At 40.6% G+C, this 21,321-nt stretch overlaps 1 long non-coding RNA gene across 1 annotated transcript in view; it reads right to left on the reverse strand.

Moving 5' to 3' along the window:
* The window catches only part of LOC132689251 (uncharacterized), a 226,300-nt gene extending 205,515 nt beyond the window's left edge, over positions 1 to 20,785 (reverse strand). Inside the window, exons 1-2 of the long non-coding RNA XR_009614935.2 lie at positions 20,635 to 20,785; positions 1,122 to 1,214 (exon numbers count right to left, since the gene is read on the reverse strand). This is a non-coding gene — a long non-coding RNA (uncharacterized LOC132689251). The remainder of the gene's footprint in view (positions 1 to 1,121; positions 1,215 to 20,634) is intronic.
* Between the last annotated feature and the right edge of the window lie 536 nt (positions 20,786 to 21,321).

A 21,321-nucleotide genomic window follows, 5' to 3' on the forward strand; every position in this document is an offset into this window, starting at 1 on the left:
CCTAGTAGTCCATAATCCTCTTGAAAGCCAGAACTTTGTCTTCTGCTCATTTGCAACTCCAGTACATGTCTTAGAATCTGGCACCTTGCAAATGCCCAGTGAATCTAATTTAAATAACTACATTATTCATTTGGGAATCGTTCTCAATACTTAATACCAACATAATAGGTATGTATTTTGTCTAATGGTCTTTATTTACCTCACTGGTGTCTATGGGAAAGGTTAGTATCTTCTCCAAGGACTAATAAGGGCCCCCAGAATTTATGAGCACTTAAGTACATCAGCAACCTGAGGGTAAGGGAGAGACAAAGGGAGAGGAAGCCTTTGTGATCTGTCTGGAGGAGTCTCCAGTCTGCCAGAGGAAACAACACGCACATGCCAGTTTAGAAAAACTAAACACTTTCCTTTCTAGTTCTTGAAAAACACGGATTTTAGATAGCATTACTGCTTTCAAGGGTTACACTGAGCAGACATAGCCCTTCCACAAGTACTCCTTTGAGAAATCTCAGGATGATGCTCTCCCCTCCATAATTTAAGTGTTCTATTATGTAGTAACTTATACTTTACTACTGGGCTTAAAATTTATATTGCATTCTTTAAGAGCCTGGCAATGCACTGCAAACAGGCAACGAGAAACACCTTGGAAATACTCTTATAACATCAGCATCATTCTGATTCCCTAGTGGGAAAGGAGGTGAGGCAGCGTCGTCTTGGTAAGTACAGGTCCTAGAAGGCCAGAGTGGAATGTGGGGCTTCTCACATTCATTGTTCCCTGTGCCAATTGCCAGAAGGGAGGACCATGCAGCAGACCTCGAAGAACATATCTAACCCATCAGGAGAGCAATAATGTCCCCAGCGAGGATAAGGGCTGAAGTCTGGAGCCAAGGGTCAATGAGCAAAGAATGGCTAAATTCATAAAACAAAGAACAACCGATCAAGACACAATTCAGGGAGGGAATCAAGCAAGCACGAGTGATCCCTGGTTTCGTTCTCAGCTATTCCTGGCATTCTGTGTGTGAGCCATATTTATTTAAAGAATCTATGATAAAATAATTAGCTTTTAAAGAAAGGGATAGCATAATTTTTTTTTTTTAATCCGAGAGACCAGGCTTTAACCTTACCTTGGCCTTCTACTTGCTGTGTGATCTTGTAAGAAAAAACAACCACCACCACCACAAGCAATATGTAATCTTTCTGAGTTTCAGGTTCTCCACCTGTAAAATTAAAAATAATTTTAAGGTTGAATCCACAGTTAAATGAGATAGTGCATGTGAAATTTCTTAGCAGGATATTGGGCATTTGGAAAGCAATTCATAAATGCTATTTCTGCATACAGTCTGTATTGATTAAGGTAATATTAGATGCTACCGTAAGTAAACCTTGAATTCTAAGTGACTTACCTCAATGAAACTTCTTTGTTCACTCACATTGGAGTCCAATGTGGGTGTCTGTGATTGGGTGGCCTTCTACAGTCTAATGCAGAGATTCAGGCTTCTTGGTTTTGTGGAAGCCCCTGCTCCTATGATACCACTGTCCCCTCCACTCAGTCAATGAGGGCAAAGGAAGATTGTGAAGAAGGCACACCCACTTCTTAGACATTTTGACCCAGAAGTGACACATCAGTGTCATGTTTCAGGAATGCTGAGATTAGGAGACTCTATTCTTATGTAAAAGTTCTGACAAAGCTTCTCATCTTCCCCTCTGGAGACCCATTATCTTCATTACCCTGAAATGTGAGCAAATCTGTTCTGGGGTGGAAAGGGAGACATTTCTATCTTTATCATCCCAAGGGTGATTAAATTTGCTCTAGGAGGAGTCGCCATATCTTTCCAAGACCATTTGCTTCTATAAACATTCTTGCGAAGATAGTAGAAAACAATTTGGCTGTTAATACCTGGCTGTGTAGAAACCTGAGAGATTCAAGGAGAATTATCTCCCAACACTTATAATACCTATTTTTTGTAGACAAACTGAGATTTAAAAAGCTTACTGCCTTCCTGGAGGTCACCTGATGGAAAGTAATGAGCAAAAATAAATAAATAAATAAAGGCTTCAACCAGGTCTCCTTTATTCTCAGACTGTGAATGCCATTGCACAGCGCTCGGAAGTTAAACTCAAGAAACAGAAGAAGTAGAGACAGAGCGTATATGCAAATCCCACTCTCCGGTTTATAATAGATGCTCTAGTCTTAGTTCCTCAGCCTTTCGGAGGGTCAGCTCCCTCTTCTACTGACTGTAAACAGACACCTTCGTGGTGAGCTTCTTGGAATACCCAGCACCATACAGACCCAGAGCGCTGCAGTGACGAACAAAAGCTGCAAAATCATACTACTCCAGCTACCTGAGCTGTTATTTACTATCTGTGTGACTTTGAGCCATTTATTTAACATCTCCTTGACTCAATTAAGGCATCTGTACAATGGGTATAATTATAGAGTCTACATGGTAGGTGCTGTTGGAAGGATTAAATAAGATGATGCATAGGCTCAACTGGTTAAGCATCCAACTCTTGATTTTGGTGCTTGCTCTCTCTCTCTCTCTCTCTCTCTCTCTCTCTCTGCCCCTCCTCTGATCACATGCTCTTTCTCAAATAAATTAAAAAAAAATAAGATGCATATAAAGCACCTAGAACAGTGCATAGCATTACATCAGAACAATGCACCAAGTGGTAACTTGTTATTATTAGATACAGTGTGCAACTGTAATTGTTGTAGGCTGCTATCACTTCTGCTGCTCTAGAGAGCCCTCTGTGCATGGGACTTCCTCAAGGACCTCCTCTGGGAAAAGGGCACATAACAAGTGGATCACTTGGTCTCCCAACCCACTTCAATCAGAGCAGCTTTGGCTCTACACCCAGCATGGAGCCCAACACAAGGCTCAAACTCACAACCCTAAGATCAAGACCTGAACTGAGATCAAGAGTCGTACACTTAACTGACTGAGCCACCCACGCACCCCAGAGCAGCTCAGCTTTGATCTTTATTATTCATTGTTGGATTTCCTCCAACAAGGATTTCTGTATCAAAAGCAAGTAAGAAATACCTCTCTCCGTTTTGCGGCTCCTTACCTGTACAAGAGCCTCAATAAGTCACTCCCACCTCTCTGGGCTTGTTTCCCCATCTGTAAAACTTCAGGAAGGGGAGGGCAATAGAGACTCAAACCACCTTCCCCTCTTGCTCGCTAACTAACCTTGTACATCCTTTGTATCAACACCCCTTTCAACTGTTTTATTTTTTAAGTATTTATTTTTGAGAGAGAGAGAGAGAGGGAGGGAGAGAGAGGGAGACAGAGGATCTGAAGCAGGCTCTGCACTAACAGCAATGAGCTTGATGCAGGGATTGAACTCACAAAACGTTAAATCATGACCTGAGCTGAAGTCGGATGCTCAACTGACTGAGCCACCCAGGCGCCTGTTGCCTGTTTTTAGTAATGGACATTTCAGTGTGAATGAGTAGGGTAGCAGGTCCAGAGGGAAAGGGCACGAGGCGCCTGTAAGAACTGTGCAGGCTCTCCCTTTGCAGTGAGTGACTACCAGTTCTGGGGGTTTGGGCCAAATGGGTGATAAGAGAAACACTGACTCTGGATATAGATCTATGTTCTCCAACCTGGTGATACCAGTAATATTTTTTATCTCCAGCTGTCTGTCTCCTCTGTTTCTCCATTGATTCCTATGGTGGTGGGGCAGAAAATGTTTGGTTCCTAGTGTGTTATAAATTGCTAGTTCAAATAGCCCTAGAATATATTACAATAGCAACACCAATATTATACGGATGCACATTAATCTAGGATTTTCTGTATTTGGTTTTTGAATGCAGGAGTCAAATTCCAGAGATGTGAAATGACTTGTCAAAGCCTGAAATGGCAAAGATATAAGTGGAATCCATTTTTCCAAGTACCTAGTCAAATATTCTCATTCTTCTTAATCAAGTACTGATTAAAATATAATGGTCAAATGAGGTCATGTGGCTGAAAATTGATGTCTGAGGGCATGGGACTTCCTGTTGAGACACAGGGGTATTTCTGAAAAATAGTAGTAAGCAGATTTAATGACGATCAGCAATTAGAGTCAATATTCATTTGGACCACAAAAAAAGATGATGTGAGATGCATCTTGGTTTAACATTTTCCACGATATCCTCACCATTCAAAAAGGGCTTTGGAGAACTCTGATACTAAGACACTACTAACAAGTACCAGATCTAACCGTGACACTCTGAACAATAATGATGATATATACTTGACTGGGTTAGTCATAGAAACACCACCAAATTTTATGCCACAAAGATCTTGAATGGTTTACAAGCTATGCAGAGGAATGGAAAGCAAACAAAATAAACTGGAAGAGCTTAAGAGTGGCAAATAAAACCTCCTATTGGGTAAATGAAACAAGCTGCTATATCATTAAGTGGAGTTTACAGACTTGTCTGTGGCTAGGTCAGGACGCCAGCCTTGCTGGCCACATTCCAGGAGTCAATAAAATATGAATTGAGCCATAGCAGTCTTCTGAACAGAAAGCAGTCCAAACCACTTCTTGACAGTTTTGCCTCGACATCACAGCTCAGGAGAGCAGAGGGGTGACAGATTGGTAGATTAATTATGTTATGTTTGCAAATGATATAAAAAGTCCAAGGAAGCATGGAGTCAGGCATCTCTCAGGGAAGACCTGACCAACCGGGCTAGACGAGCAAATATAGGAATGTTCTACCTCAAGACCCAGCCAAGGGCAAACATCTTCATTTGGCAGGGTCTGTATTTTGAATGTGAAGTTTTGAGCTGCCCGCTGTGGCTTCTCTATTTACCAGTTCAGCAAGCATCTGTGAGCACTGGCATGTGTGTGAAAGTGCTCTGTAAACTGAAAAGCGGTTGCAAGTAAGGAGTGGTTATTATTGTGAATCAGAACACTGTCAAGATCATGTGCATGATTGTTAAAAAAAATAAGAAAGATAGTGTAGTCCCTCCTGTCTTCTGAGAGCCTGGGTTTTTTGTTTGTTTGGGAACATGTTGATATAGTTTGTGTCCATACATTTTTCTTAAACCCGTTTACATATATTTAAAAAAAAATAAAAAGGAAATTGCAGATTTGACTGCTTACTCTGGTCTTGGAACTAGTAAATGTTTTCCTTTCTAATCATTGTGACAGTCATGCAGAGACAGGGGGGAAAGGAAAAAGTATGTCCCATATCAACCAAGTGAGCTAGGATCCACTTTTTACTCTGCTCTGTTACTAGACCTTGAGGATCGCTACACCTTTGATGAGGCGCCTGCCTTCCACGTACAAGGTACCGCTGTGTGTTTTACGTGGATCATCTCAATTATTAGCTTCGTTTTACAATTAAGGAAATTGGAAGTCAGAAAGGTTAAGCACCTTGCCCAATGTGATAGCTTACAAACAGCAAGGCTGGAAGCTACATCCACATGGGTCTGGTTCCAAAGCTTCTGATCTTCCCACTGCCCCACGCCTCCCATCTGGTTGGTACAGTCAGGGATCCAGATTAACATAGTCCAGGTGCTTCAGGGCATTTATTTTATCTCTTTTTAATAGTTGAAGTAGTTGTTTTAATTTTGGATTTTAACAGGACAGTAATAATAGGATTTGTTGAAAATGACTGAAATTGTACTCTGGAAACACTCGTAAGTAAACTCCTGACAATGACTAGGAAATAAGGTTCCGTGTAGAAGTACCAACAGGGGCACCTGGCTCACAGGTTAAGCATCCTACTCTTGATTTCACCTCAGGTCATGATCTCACAGTTCATGAGATTGGGCCTGCTTGAGATCCCCTCTCTCCCTCTCTCTTTCTGCCCCTTCCCCACTGGTGCTTGTGCTCTCTCTCAAAATAAATACACATCTTTTTAAGTACAAAGATATATTCATACAACAGACGTGTGGTATTACCTGAAAATCCTTTCTCACCAAAGCTGCTGTCCTGAGACTTTTCTCATTATTCTACAGCTAAGGCTGTAGACGTGGCTAGTATATTATCTTGGTGTGTTTTAGCCCAGGGATCAGAAGCCTTCTGATTTCTTCAGGGATGTCACTAGCTATGTGCTTTCCCTCTTTTTATGCTTAGTGCCCCCAATAAAACAGGGGCTTTGCAGCTAATGTGTCTTGTGTAGTTCATCTGTATGGCTCTGTCTTCCCAACATCCCTTTCCCTCTATCTTCCTTTAGAAAAATATTCCTTACCACACTTCCATGTGGTTCTGATAAAGCTATGAACTATAAAGACACACGTTGGCTTATAGCAGAGAGTAGGGGATGGAGGGATTGCTGAGAGGTGGTGCTCATGAACCAGTCTCTGCCCTCATGGTCCTCACAACTAGTAGAAGGAGACAGGAAACAAGCAAATTGTATTGTATGTTAAATGCTGTTGCTGTTGACCCCAAGCCTGATGACAACCTCCTATCTCAAGTACCTGCACCTTTACGCCTGTCCACTGAGGATATTCCCCTGCAACCAGATTAGTGCCTAGACCTTATGCAGGGCTGTCCAGAAATGCAAGATTTCACACGCTGAGACTCTGTGGAAAATACTTCAGCTTCCCTATCCTTCGGGTGGATAATACTGAGTTTATTGTAAATGGTCATTCAGGAAGTCTCTAGCAAGACTGAGCCTCAGTCACTCACAGTGGTATCCAGCTCATAAATGCACCCACTGCTGGCTTCACCCCTACTGTGCCTCACTTTCCGCACTCCCTCCCTTATGTATTAGTGCCCCAGGATGTGGGCTGGTTAATGCAACAAACTACAGCCCCCACTTCTGCACCTGGTTTCACTGGGCTGCACCTGTCACACCCCATGGTCCTCCTCCGCTCTCTCTAGAGTCCTCTCACTGCCAGCCAGCGCTGCTGCTGGTCTCAGTGGTTTTAAGGGTGAGGTGACTGAATTCCTTATCCATGAGGTATCTGAGCTCCATGAGGTATCTGACCACCATTTCCTCCTCAGGTTATGGCCCCTGCCCTTATCTATTTTCCACCAAAATTTGGCCCCAAAGTAGCAAGAGATATCCCAGATAATCACCCAGATGTCAAACATATTCTACTCTGTGCTGCACAGCCAGAGTGGCGATTCCTTTCCCCACCTGTAGGACCACAGGCACAAAGGGTCAACACTGATGAGTAATAGCCATAGAGTTGAATGGGGCTTCTGCTTCTAGCCATGAGAGAGTAACAGGCACTGAATTAATTTTCCTACTTTCATTTAAAAACTGAACAAAATACATTAAAAAAAAAAAAACAATGATTTTCTAACCTTGGCCAAAGGCAGAGCTTAAGAGTGGTCCCTGAGAGAAGGGAAACAAATCAAGGGATCCCTGCAAATGCCCCAATTTACTGCCTGTGCACAACACAGGGGAGGGAAATCTAAACTGAGCTCGACGCTCAGTTTCCCCAAATGGCAGAGACAGAGTTTAGATTTCAGAGAAGCCAGCAGGATAGAACCCAGAGAGCATAGTACCAGAGAAGAGAGCACCTCACAGAGAGAGACAGAACCCCAAGGAGTGGCAGAGGGCCCCCTCGAGTCTTTGCCTGAGTACTGATCAGAGCATGGGTGTTGAGAAAACTAAGGAGTCCAGGGAAAATCCACCAAGAAGGGGCATTCTGAACAATCCTCATGACTCACACAGGTCAGAGTCAGTCTGTGTTCCTGGTGGCTAAATGAGAGAGGCCTTGGGGCGCCTGGGTGGCTCAGTCACTTAAGCATCGGATTCTCAGTTTCGGCTCAGGTCATGATCTCATGGTCGTGAGATCAAGCCCTGTGTCAGGCTGAGCATGGAGCCTGCTTAGGATTTTCTCTCTCTCTCTCTCTCTCTCTCTCTCTCGCCCCTCTTCCCCACTCATGGTCGCTTGCTCTCTCTCTCTCTGCCTCTCTTTCTAAAATAAATAAAAATTTTATAAAAATAGGTAAGCAAGTAAATAAATGGAAGAGGCTTCCAAACAGATGGACACTGAGTAGAATCCCGAAAAGAGCAATGCCTCTGCAGTGGGCCAAATTAGCACTAATTAAAGGTTCTTCAGGTCCTAACAAAGCTTAAAGTCAAGCCTCAAGTAATTCAAATTATATCCATGAAATTTAACTGTGTGCCAGGGGTAAAAAAGGCAAAAAAAAAATTTTTTTAAACACTAAAAATCCAGCATACAACACATATTCACAATATCTGGCATCCAATAAAAATTACAGCTATTCAATGAATCTAAAAAAAAGTCACCTATGGCAAGAAGAAAAAAAATGTATCAATAAAAAAATTAAGCAGATAAAAGTTAGCAAAGATATTAAAGTATCTATTACAACTACACTCCTTATTTTCCAGAAGGCAAACAAATATATGAAAAATATTTAAAAACCCAAATCAAACTTCTAGACATGAAGAATATCCTGAGATTAGAAATACACTAAATGGAATTGACAGCAGACTAGACCCTACATAAAGATAAAGATTGGTGAAGGCACAGTGATAGAAACCATCCAAATTTGTTGGAGAGTGCACCACACTCCTAGGGACAGAGAAATGCAGGTAACACCATGCTCAGTAGAGGAGACACTCTAAACAAGGGAATTCCAATGAAGTGTCCAAAAGCAGGTGGACCAACTACTAGACAACCTAGAGGAAGCCACCTGAAAGTACACAAGTGTAACAGTGTCAGTCTTGGGAAAACACTAGTTCTGGGGAAGAGGGAACCAGCTTGGAGAAAGAACCATCCCTTGAAGACTTGCTAGTGACGGAAAAGAAATAATATTACAGAGGTAGAAGACACTACTGAGCAGCACACATCCCCCAAAAAGAAAGAGGAAAGGGGGCATTCATTTTCTTTAATACACACAAGAGGGGACCCATGAAAAAGGAAATCCAGTAGGTACAGTAGGTATCCCAAATCCCCCAAATCTCTTCATAGATAAATTGTTTATTGCTATTTCAAAAAATCCAAGACCTCTCAGAATAAATAGGAAAAGATAGCAAAATGCATGGGAAACCACTGTAAGAAGGAAATAAAAAGGGAGAACCAAAAACTCTCAATTAAATATTCTATAAATTGCAACCAAAGTACAGAAAAACAATAAGAGGCCAGCATGTAGTTAAATAAGCAATGCCAAATATAAACTAACACCATGAATTAGAAAACCAAAACTCAGGAAAAAACTTATATATAAAGTATGTTGAACAAATTTAAGAAAGAAGTTGAAGAGGGGCACCTGGGTGACTCAGTCAGTTGAGCATCCAACTTCAACTCAGGTCATGATCTCACAATTTGTGAATTCAAGCCCCACATCAGGCTTGCTGCTGTCAGTGGAGAGCCTGCTTTGGATCCTCTGTCCCTGTTTCTCTCTCTGCCCTTCCCCAGCTTTCTCTTTCTCTCTCTCTCTCAAAAATAAATAAAAACATTTTTTAAAAAGTTGAAGAAAAAGACAAAATCATCTAAGAAATAAAAAAAAAATTATAAGGTAATACGGAGCATAGATTTTGCTGAAAATAAAAGAGGCAATGAAGAGAGTAATGCAAGAGCCAGGAGAAGAAAAAAAACTCACAAGGTAAAACTCAAAATCTTTTTCAAAGACAATCAAAGAGGATCCAGCATATGTATAATGTAGTTTCTGAAGAAAATGAAAATAATGGAATAGAACTAATATTGAAGGTTATAATCCAAGAAAAATTTCAAAATAAGGCCTGAACATTCATATTTAAAAGACCCACAATGTAATTGGGAAAATTTACCCTGAATCTTCAACTTTAAGGCATATTCTAGGAAAACTATTGGACTCTAAGGCCAAAAATAAAAATAAAAATAAAAATTTTCTGGCCTCCAGGGCAATGGAAAAAAGTTACTTACAAAGAAAAAAAATTGGCATCATTTGGCATCAAATTGGCATCAGGTTGGCATCATAGTTCTGAAAAGCAGCATAGAAAAAATTTTTTATGGCCACAGAGAAAGGATGAACCAAGGATTCTATAGCCAGTCCAGATGTCCTTCAAAAATCAAGTTTATCAGTGATCAAAAAGAATGAAACCTTGCCATTTGCAACACGTGGATGGAACTAGAGTGTATTATGCTAAGTGAAATAAGGCAGTCAGAGAAAGACAAATATCATATGATTTGACACGTGTGGAATTTAAGATACAAAACAGATGAACGTAAGGGAAGAGAAGCAAAAATAATATAAAAACAGAGAGGGATAAATCCCTAAGAGACTCTTAAATACAGAGAACAAACTGAGGGTTTCTCATGGGGTGCTGGGTCGGGGGAAGGGCTATATAAGTGATGGACATTAAGGAGGGCACTTGTTGGGATGAGCACTGGGTGTTATATGTAAGTGATGAATCACTAAATTCTATTCCTGAAGTCATTATTACACTATATGTTAACTTTGATATAAATTTAAAAAATAAATACATTTAAAAAAATCAAGTCTAAAGCAGAACAATCATAAACATTTAAAAGCTCAGGGAATACTAGATTTAAGAATATTTTCCAAGGAATCCACTAGATTGTTTGGCACCTAGGGCCTCTGGATCAAATCCAGTTGACCACCTGTTTTTGTTTTATTGGAACACAGCCATACCTATTCATTCACGTATTATTTATGTCCTGTGTTTGCACTGCAATGGCAGAGTTGAGTAGTTACACCAGTGACTGTATGGTCCAGTAAGCCTAAAATGTTTACCGACTGGCCTTTTACTAGGAAAAGATTGCCAAAGGCTGTGCTAGAGAACGGACTTTATCTGGATAAGAGATAACTGGGGAACTTGCCAAAATGAGTATAAAATACATGTAATTGTAAATCTCAGAGAAGAACAGAGATGAGGATGGGGGGGCAGGGAGAAGAATGTATCAGTGCAACCTGTTCTAACAAAGTAACATGGAAGGGAAGGAGAAAGAATAACTCCATTGATTGCTGCTTCTGCCATTAGGCTAGCACTCCCAGCACTTCCCCTGTCAATGTCCACCCCCCTTATCACCACACCCAGGTGGCCACAATGCTCAGCTCAATGTATGCTCAGTGTATTAGTCATGACTAATGCAAATAATAGCTCTGATCTTAAATCCAAAGTTTTATTCTAATCTATTTAATCCTATTTTGTCAAATGTTGAACCATACTTTAGCTATCAGGATTCATTCTGCCCTTCTTGACAAAGAGCATGACTAAGCAGACTCCTAGAACCATTTACCCAGACCCACACCCCAGTCTTCACCCTCAAAATTTTATCATTGTAAGAGGCGTCATGGAAAGATGAACCTAGGAAAAGGTAAGATCTTCTCCCAAAGCGGAACAAAAACTTGCCTGAACTATTAATGCCTCCTTTTCCAAGGCTCCATGCTTAGTATTCCAAAATGGAGTCACTGGGAAGGTCCTCTCAACTAGGACATTTCCATGCTGTCAGCTGCATCGAATAAAAGGTGATCCTCAAAAAGAAATTATCAGGGGAACAAAATAATCCAAAACGTGTTCTGCATAAGAGAAAAGTTTAATCACTCTTCCCACTAAATTATTCATCATCTAGCATCATGGCCTAAACATGTTCCTAAGAACTACATTTTGTCTTTAATTCTCCCTCAGAGAGTTGTGAGAGAGAGCTGTGCCTTTCCCAGAGAACGAATAAGCCATTAAAAAATGACACGCTTATAGTAGGAGCTTGATAAATTTAGTTAATGATAGTGCTCAAAAATACAATATGCTCTAATACTCTGTCCAGAGACAGGCAAATCAGTATCGTTTGCATCTCTTCAGCTGCCCATCCACACTTTTGTTATTTTATTGTTCATGTGAACTGTCCTGCATCTCCTAGTGATAACATTTGCCTACATAAAATCTAAAATTAGATGTCACAAGGGGAGATAGTAGGCATAAGCACAGCAGTGAAAATGTATGGAACTGGTAAAATGTGCATAAAATATGTCAACTTAAGCATTTGCCTAATTTCATTTACATATTAAAGATTCTATTGAAAGACATGGTAACTTTTGTGCTTAGTCGGGATAAAGAAAATGAAAAGAAACCTCAAGGTGTATACACATCTCTTCTTGATAAGCACTTTCTTTTCCTTTGCAGATGTGTCCGTATTTTCTCCAGAAAGCATCTTCATTGTTTCTAATATGACAAAGGTAAGATGATATTAAATATATGCATCACAAAGTTAGTACTAGTGTGGCAGTTTACATTTTGTTCCCTTTACCTGAACGATACATTTCAAATATTTAAATGCTTTATTTTTGTGCTCACTCTTGCCTCCTTTTAACGTGTAGGATACACAAGAAAAGTCATCAACGCAGATACTTAGGTCCAAGTTGCTATGAACTTGGAAACAAAAACAGGGCTAATCCACAAACAAACAAGCAAAAAACTGGAAAATGACATACAGGCAATGTTCATGGGCAGAATTTCAGGGCAAAAAGTCACTAAGATCAGAGTCAAGAAACAGGCATTCTAACACCAGCTGCACCACTACAAGCAACATGACCTTGTATAAATCAACCTCTCAGGGGGTCTCCCCCCCTCCAAAAAAAGGCTAGATAGTAGAACGTGAAGGAATTTAAATATGACATGAGAGTGGAGCAGTGGATAGCTACCCAGAGGCAGATGCAAGGACTCTTGCCAGCAGAGAGCACAGATTCCCTCAGAGCCCAGGATGCCCAAACCTGCCATCCTCCAGCCAAGCATCCTCTTTGTAATGGCAGGCCTCAATCAAAGATGAACTCAAAGTACTAATTTTTATACAGAATTGTGCTTCTGTTCAAATTTCAGCACAGAGCTGTGTTGCAAACAAAGCCAGAACACAAAGAACCCTAAAGAACTCTGGGAACCACTCCCTTCATCCTAAACCTCACTCACGCCAGCACCAGGATCTGACTACGAGGCTGGAGCAGTGTGGCCACTGGGCAACAGCTTGAGAGGCTTCTGCTGCAGAAGAAGAGCCACTGCCACGTGCACAACCTCTCACATGCATACTCACTAGAAATCCTAGAATCTGACCACATCAGAGTTGTGGTCACTCACCCAGGAACAGTGAGAAACAGGACAGGATGAGGGATAGGGGAAAAGATCAGAAATTCTATTCTAATCAACAATTTAAAGCATGCCGCACAGGGTTGAGTGAAATAACATAATTTTGTACTTATATAATAAGTAATAAATAAGAGTCTATTGAGCATCTATTAGGTGCATGCCCTGGCCTAGCACTAAAAATATTGCAGTGATCAAGACACCCCAGACCTCTTTCTCAAGTACATTCATTCCAATTTGAGGAGGCACATAACACAAAAATAAACAAAAATTTAAACACCAACATCTGTTATGAGGGGAATAAGCAGGGTGAGCTTACTCCAGGGTAGCTGGAAGATCACTTTCAATAGTGTAATAGGGGAAGGTCTCTCAGAAGACATGTCACTTGAGCTGAATGATGAGAGAATTTAGCCATACAGAAACAAAAGGAAAGACAGTTCCAGACAGACATAACTCTAAGTGTGAAGGCCCTGAGGTAAGAGGAAGAAAAAAAGATTTTGGTGGATAGAGAATATGAGAAGAGAGAGGGGAAGGATATAAGGTCAGAAAGGGGGCTGAGTCCAAATAATATAGGGCATTGAAGGCCATGTCATGTTTTAGGTTTGAGATTTTTATTCCAAGTTCAATGGGAATTCATGAACTACATTAAAAAGAGGAAAATATATAATTTTTGTATGAAAGTATTACTCTTATTGCTGTGTGGAGAATGGGATTGGGTGCTAATAAATCTGGACGCTCAAAAAATCAGTTATTTAAGCAAGAGATAATGGTGGCCTAGAGTTTAACACATTACCTGGTAGTAGAAATGGAAAGATATGGAAGGATTTGAGATGTTCCTTTAAAGTCAGAAAGATGAGAAATGTAACGCTTTCCCAATAAGATCAGGAAGAAGACAAAGATGCCCCCTCTCATCATTACTTTTCAACAATGTACTGGAAATATTAGCTAATACAATAAGACAAGAAAAGGAAATAAAAGGTAAACAGATTGGGAAGGAAGAAATGAAACTGGCTTTGTTTGCAGATGACATGATCATCTATGTAGAAAATCTGAAAGAATCAACAACAACAGCAACAACAAAAGCTCCTGGAACTAATAAGCGAATATAGAAAGGTTGCAGGATATAAGGTAAACACACAAAGGTCAATCATATTCCTACATACCAGCAATGCAGGAGTAAAAACTGAAATTACAAATACAATACCACTTGCATTAGCACCCAAGAAAATGAAATATTTCGGTATAAATCTAGTGAAATATGTATAAGAGCTGTATGAGGAAAATTAAAAATCTCTGATGAACAAAAGCAAAAAACTAAATACATGAAGAGATATTCCATGTTCATGAATAAAAAGATTCAGTATCATCGCGGTATCAGTTCTTCCAACCTGATTTATAGACTCAATGCAATTCCAATTAAAATCCCACCAAGTTATTTTGAGGATATCAACAAACTGATTTATATACAGGGCAAAAAAGCCAACAAAATATTTCAATGTCAAAAGAAAGAGAAGACAAACCACAGAGTGGGAGGAGAATTTACAAAAGACACAATCGATGAAAAACTGTTATCCAAAATACACACACACACAACACACACACAACACACACACACACACACACACACAAACCTCTTAAAACTCAACAATAAGGAAACAAACAATCTGATTTTAAAATAAGACAAATACCTTAACAGATAACCTCACCAAAGAAGATACACAGATAGCAAATAAGCCTATGAGAAGATGCTTCATATTATTTGTCATCAGGGAAATGCAAATTCAAAACAACAATGAAAAACCTCTACATACCTCTACATACCTCCCTACATATCTATTAGACTGGCCCAAATCCAGAACACTGACAACACCAAAATGCTGGTGAGGCAATGGAGCGACAGAAACTCTCATCCATTGCTGATGGGAATGCAGAATGGTGCAGCCACTTTGGAACGCAGCTAGCTGTTTCTTATAAAGCTAAACATATTCTTACCACGTGATCCAGAATTCATGCTCCTTGGTATTTACCCAAAGGAGCTGAAAACGTAGGTCCACACAAAAACCTGCACACAGATGTTTATAACAGCTTTATTCATAATCGCCCAAACTTGGAAGCAACCAAGAAGTCCCTTCTGTAGGCGAACAGGTTAATTAACTGTGATACATCCAGATAACGGAATAGTACTAAAACAGTGCTAAAAAGAAATGAGCTATCAAGCCTTGGAAAGACATGGAGAAATCTTAAATTCATATTAGTAAGTTAAAGAACCAATCTGAAGGGGCTACATACGCTATGATTCCAACTATATGGCATTCTGGAAAAAGCAAGACTATGAAGACAGTAAAAAGATCAGTGATTGTCAGGGTGAGAGGGAAGGAAAGGAGGTGGTTGGTAGGGATAAATGTTCAGAACAGAGAGGATTTTTTAGGGCAGTGGAAATACTCTGTATGATACTATAATGATGGATACAAGTCATTATACAAACCCACAAAATGTACAACAGGAGTGAACCCTAATGTAAACTATGAGCTTTGGATGAATGTGATGTATCAGTGTAGGTTCATCAACAAGTATAACAAGTATACCACTCTGGTGGGGGTTGTTGATGGGAGACGCTATGCACATATGGGGGTGGGGAGTAGATGGGAAATCTCTGTACTTTCCTCTTAATTTTGCTGTGAACATAAAACTTATTTTAAAAACTTAAGTTTAAAAAAAAGTAGACTGATAAGATTTGCTAATGTATATGATACAAGGAGAGAGAGAGAGAAGGGAGAAAAATCAACGATTATACCTATGTGTGGGTTTTGGGATTGAGTAATCAGAAAGATACGTATGTCCTTTTCTGAGATACAGACTACTAGAAAAGTATACCTCTTTTGGCATTAGGAGAATAAAAGAGGAGGCAGATCAAGAACTCTGTTTTGATGTCTATTAGACATTCACAGGAAGATGTCCAAAAGGCAGTAGGAGTGATAAATTTGGAGTTCAATGTATACACAAGGACTAGAGACATAAATTTGGGATTCATCGACATACACACTGAATTTAAAATCCAGGTTGTAGGTGAAGTCACCCATAAAGAGATTTTTCAGTATGAAAGCAGAGGTCCAGGACTGAGCCCTGGAGGACTCTTAACATTTACAAGTCAGAGAGAAGGATGCAAAGAAATTAGAGAAGCAAAAGTCTGTGAGGTAGGAGGGAAAGAACATTCAGGCAGAGCAGATAACAAGTAGATCAGGAAAGGGGATGACAATGATGTGGATTGTTGTTACAGAGTTTAAGAGAAGAAAAACAAAGGAGTGTCCATTTGAATGACATTTGGTAATCTTAACAAAAACAGCTTCACTGGGCAGTGAAAACAGAAACCAAAATGGGCAGTGAAGAAATAAAGAGAACCAGCAACTTCCTTTGAGAAGCCTGTTACCTAGAAAAGTAATAGGGGCAGTAGGATGGGAGTATGAGATCAAGTAACCCAGCCCAGAGCAGATTTCTAACATACAAAGCATGTCAGCCCTGGTTCTAGCACATTCCATGGCACTCATTTCCTTCAAGAGAAGTTCCAGACTCCTTGGGCTGGCAAAAACCACACACAGACTGGCCTCAAACAATGATTTGAGGCCTCCATTCCTGCCTCTCCTGTCCTTCCTCCTGTCCTCTTGTCCCTCCCAAACCATCTACAATATACTCATACCACAGTAGTTATCACTCTATCATTCTTTCAAGCCTTCATGCTATCGTACACATTGTTATTTCTGCCAGAAATGTCTTTTCCTTCCCCAATTTCTCAATGCTTGAGGTTCAGTTCAAATGATCTCCTGCATGAAGACTTCCAGCAAACCTGCAGCTTCTCCTCCTCACTTGCCTTATACATCACTCCACGGGAGCCTTTATATCATCTGTGAACGTGTCTGTTGCTTGACTATGTATCTCCTGAAGACTGGGACTATCTTTTTCCCTTCCTATAACTTGGACCTGGCAGAGGCCTCTAGACCATTGACTATGAAATATAAACTGAATAGATGTACCTATAGGTATTATCAAAATAACTTCAGTCAGTGGTTCCATGTCACCCTATCATACCTGGATCTGTATCCACACTGGCTTATCCAAATCTGAACACCATTCCTTTTCCTCCTACCTTCTTCAAAACACAATGCCCAAGATAAATAAAATGAGAAATGTGTGTTAAACAAAGGAGGAATAAAGTGATGAATACTCAGTAGCATCCCAAGTTTGGGTAAATGCATATTTGCTCATTTTAATTTCAGGAGCCTAAGGGCCATTCTCCTATTTCAGACAAATTCAGATCAGGAGGCCAATATTTCCTGCAAAACTGCGCTGTAAAATAAAAAGGAGCTGAGGGCATGGTTTTTGTTTTATTTGAAGCAAGATCTGGGTAGATAAACATGATCCCAAAGGAAATTTAAGCTAATTGGCCACTAACTCCCATCTGTCTTGTGTTCACATCTATAGAATGTATCAGTTCCTCTCCACCCTCTCTCCACAGACTAAGGTTCCTGCTAGTCCCTGTACAGCCTACACAGCCCCAGATCCATCACACCATTTCCATCGTGATGACTTTATCCTCTGCTAACAAATCTTCATTGCCTTCTCTGGTCTACAAAATCAAAAACAAACTTTTCATCTGCTGTTAAAGGCTTCTACAATCTGGCCTGCCTCCTTGCTGGCTATTCCTTTCCCCAAAGAATTATAGAGTTGCAAGGTATTAAATTAGCTGTTTCTGTTTCAGAATGACATCTCTTTACATACCCACCGAGTTCTCCCTAGGAGGACTGAGCGAGCCCAGTGACAGCAACATCAGGAAGACCCGTACTGGGATGTGAGTTTCTGGGGGCTGAACTAGACCAGACAAGCTATTTTCCCTCAATGGTCAATGTATAAAGATGTAGAGAAAGAGTCTGAAATGTTGAGTAATTGAGAAGGACATTTCATTCTTAAAGTAAAAGCCAGATAAAAGTAGCTGGGTGTGTCCAAAGAGAAAGTCCAAAGAGAAAGGTGAAGACATGAGTGAGAAAACCAGTTATAAGGTCAGATGCAGGAAAACTAGGAAAGATTTGGAAGTAGAGTTTGAGGCCAAAGTGAGTAGCTCTGAGCAGAGTGCAAGAATCACTTAAGGGTAAGGGCTTGCTTTGGGCTGAAATGTTTCCCCAGTTTCCTCCCTATGGGTCTATGCTTGGATAGTGTCCTCCAACCAGACCCCATCACCACCTGCTCGAATCTTATTTGCCCCAGCAGGGCCCATCACATATCTCTACTCAAGACGGTATTTTCTGGGGCACCTGGGTGGCTCAGTCGGTTAAGCGTCCAATTGTGGTTCCGGTCATGATCTTGAGGTTCGTGAGTTCAAGCCCCATATCGAGCTCTGAGCTTGCAGCTCAGAGCCTGGCACCTGCTTTGGATTCTGTGACTCCCTCTCTCTCTGCCCCTCCCCCGCTCATGCTCTGTCTCTCAAAAAATAAACGTTAAAAATATTTTTTTTTAAAGAAGGTATTTTCTTATCCTCCTAAACAGAAGTGCATCCATCCCCCTTTCAATTCCTAGGACATTTTGTATGCCCTTGTCGTGACCCAATTTGATCATCTGTTTGACAGTGATTTAAGCTTGACTATATGGTTGGTAAGAACAGAGGCATCCAGTTTTATACCTGGGCAGCCGCTACCTATGACTTTACACACTATAGCTGCTCAACAAACATTTCCCTCACCCACCACTTAAATTGCCATAGTGCCATCAAGAAAACAACAGGTTTTGCTAATATTTTCTATAAATACTCTGAAGAAAAACATTGAACCGACTGATTCAACACACCCTTGAGGAGAAAAATCAAGGCTGAACGTCTCCAAATCCAAGGTGGACATCCTGTGGAAGTACAGAAACTAAAAGAATTCCTTGACACCAAAATGAGTCCTCATAACTCACACTTAGAACACACTTCTACGATTTCTTAAAATCCAAGAAAGAGGTATAGACTTCCCAGCCTTACTACATATGGAGCTTTGAGGAACAGATACATTGGTCTGGGAGAAAAGTCTTTCTAGATTTAATTTCCAAGCTTGTCAGAGGAAAGGAAGTGGAATATGTGTGAGATTAGAAATGCAATTCCTCCAATTGCTAGATGTGTAAATTTGACTACATTTCATGGCCCTGCTGAGGTTCCAAATCTATAAATGGAAATTATGGAAATTGCCTTATAGGCTAGGTCATAAGGAAAACACAAACATGAAATCACCTGGAAAAATTAGATGATCAATAAATGTATGCATCATTTCACCAAGGAAACCACATACTACAATTAAGTGCACTAACATTTTAAAACTGGAAGGTGTTAACATGTGTATGTACTTGTATGTAAGTTTTAAATAAACTAAGATCAGTTCAGAATATGTGCTTTGAAGTAATGAGCTACTTCAAGCAATTTACTTGAAATGTAATAGTGTACAAACTCCGACATCATCTTCCAAAGAAATTAGATTTTTTTTTTCTTTAGAAGACCTACTGTTTGCAAATGTCAATACCTATCTTTCCCGAATCATTTCTGCCCTTTGGGGGATGGGGAGAGGAGGGAAAACTCTGAAAAGGAAAATTTATCCCTTATTCATAGTTCCTAAGGTTTTTGTTCCTAGAGCCCAAAGATGCATTTCACAAAAGAGATAATGAAAGATTTTTAACCAAGGAAGTGGAATGTATCATGATGTAAGATATAAATTTCCATATCTTCCACACAGCAAAAAACCCTATCTCAATACTGGCAAATGGCCTTAGAAAAAAAAAAAAAATCATTAGCATATGGCATATTTCACAATTTTTAACTTTTTTTTTTTTTTTTTTTTTTAGCAATCCTAAGCACTTTTTACTGATAAGGGTATTACCTACGCATTATCTATAAGAACTTGAAAATTATTTTGCTGAAAGTTGTGAAGTTAAAACTTATTGATGGTAGTTGGTAATCATGGTCTCTCAGAATAGCAGGCCCTAAAACCAAAGTAAATGCCTTAGACTTCAGCTTCAAAAATACCCATTGGTGAATGAAAGATTATGAGCAGCAAACCTTTTTTTAGAATAAAAGGTTTAGAGTTACCAATTTCTACAAAAATTACCACCTTCTTTCTTGCCAAGTTATTCCCTGGGAGATTTGAAATTGAAGGGAAAGTGATTTTGCAATAGATACATTAGCATAAATGTGCCACATCTAAATTTTTGTTAATCCTTCATGGCCACTGCCAGAGAGACACAAAAAGGCAGAGCACAGAGCTGGGATGGGGGGACAGGAGCCCCTATTCTAAACCCAGACAAACCCTATAGAGAAAAAAGTTCCCACTGAATCGATATCATATAAAAATAAAACCATTGAGAAAAAGGATTGTAAACTGTTTTGTTTTTTTTTTCTAAAACATAAAATGAGTCAGGTTAACCTGAAGCCCATTTTAATTTCTAATACTGCCCTCCACGTCCAGGTACCTGGCTCTGACACAGAAAAGCCCTCGAGAAGCGTTTGTAGGAAGAGTGGATGCCCCGGTTTGAAGGAAGGGAAGCCATGTCTATTGAAGACGCTCACCGAATGAGGGTATTTTCCAGACACTTGCCCAGCATACAGGATCTTCCTCAATCCTCAGACTTACCTGTGAAATTGATTTTGCCATCCCTATTTAAGAACTAAGTGTGAGGGGGCAGAGGGAGTAGTCTGAGCACCGCTGCATCCCTGGGAGCAGCACCACCGCAGAGCCAGAGGCCTCAACCCGCGCCTCTCGCCGCGGCTGGGCTGGGCGCCGCCATGACTCTTTCCCAGAATCCTGTTCTGCACAAGGCCCGGTTCCCCCCACTCCCCATCCCCCCTCCTCGGGCGCCCTGGACGCTACCTGCTCTGCCCTCACCCAGCTCCTACCATTTTCTGGAACACCCAGGGAGGCAAGAGGGAGCTGTTGGTGTAGTAAGAAAAGTAGTGGAGGTTTGGAATCAATGGAGATTCAAATCCCAGCTCTGACGATTATGTGGCGGCCAAACTCACCCACCCTTTCATTAAGCCTCGGTTTCTTCTGCAGCAACCTGGCACTGAGACTCCCGCCCAGGGTCACTGAGAGGGAAGCCGACCAGTGTGGAGGAAACAGGAAACAGAGAAGAGGGGACAGGAGGCAGCGCTTATGACAATACTCACCCAGAGGGCAGCACAGGCTTTCTGTCTCCTCTGAGGGTAGAAAGAAAGAAACATACCCCAAGCTCACACCAGTAAGATGTTAGCACCTCAGGCTGAAGCAGAACCAAAATGAGGCCTTACACCTGTGACGAAGGAGGAGGCTGTCGCGGTGCAA

This window comes from Panthera onca, chromosome A3 (genome assembly GCF_046562875.1).
Source record: "Panthera onca isolate mPanOnc1 chromosome A3, mPanOnc1 haplotype 2, whole genome shotgun sequence".
Taxonomy (NCBI): Eukaryota; Metazoa; Chordata; class Mammalia; order Carnivora; family Felidae; genus Panthera; species Panthera onca.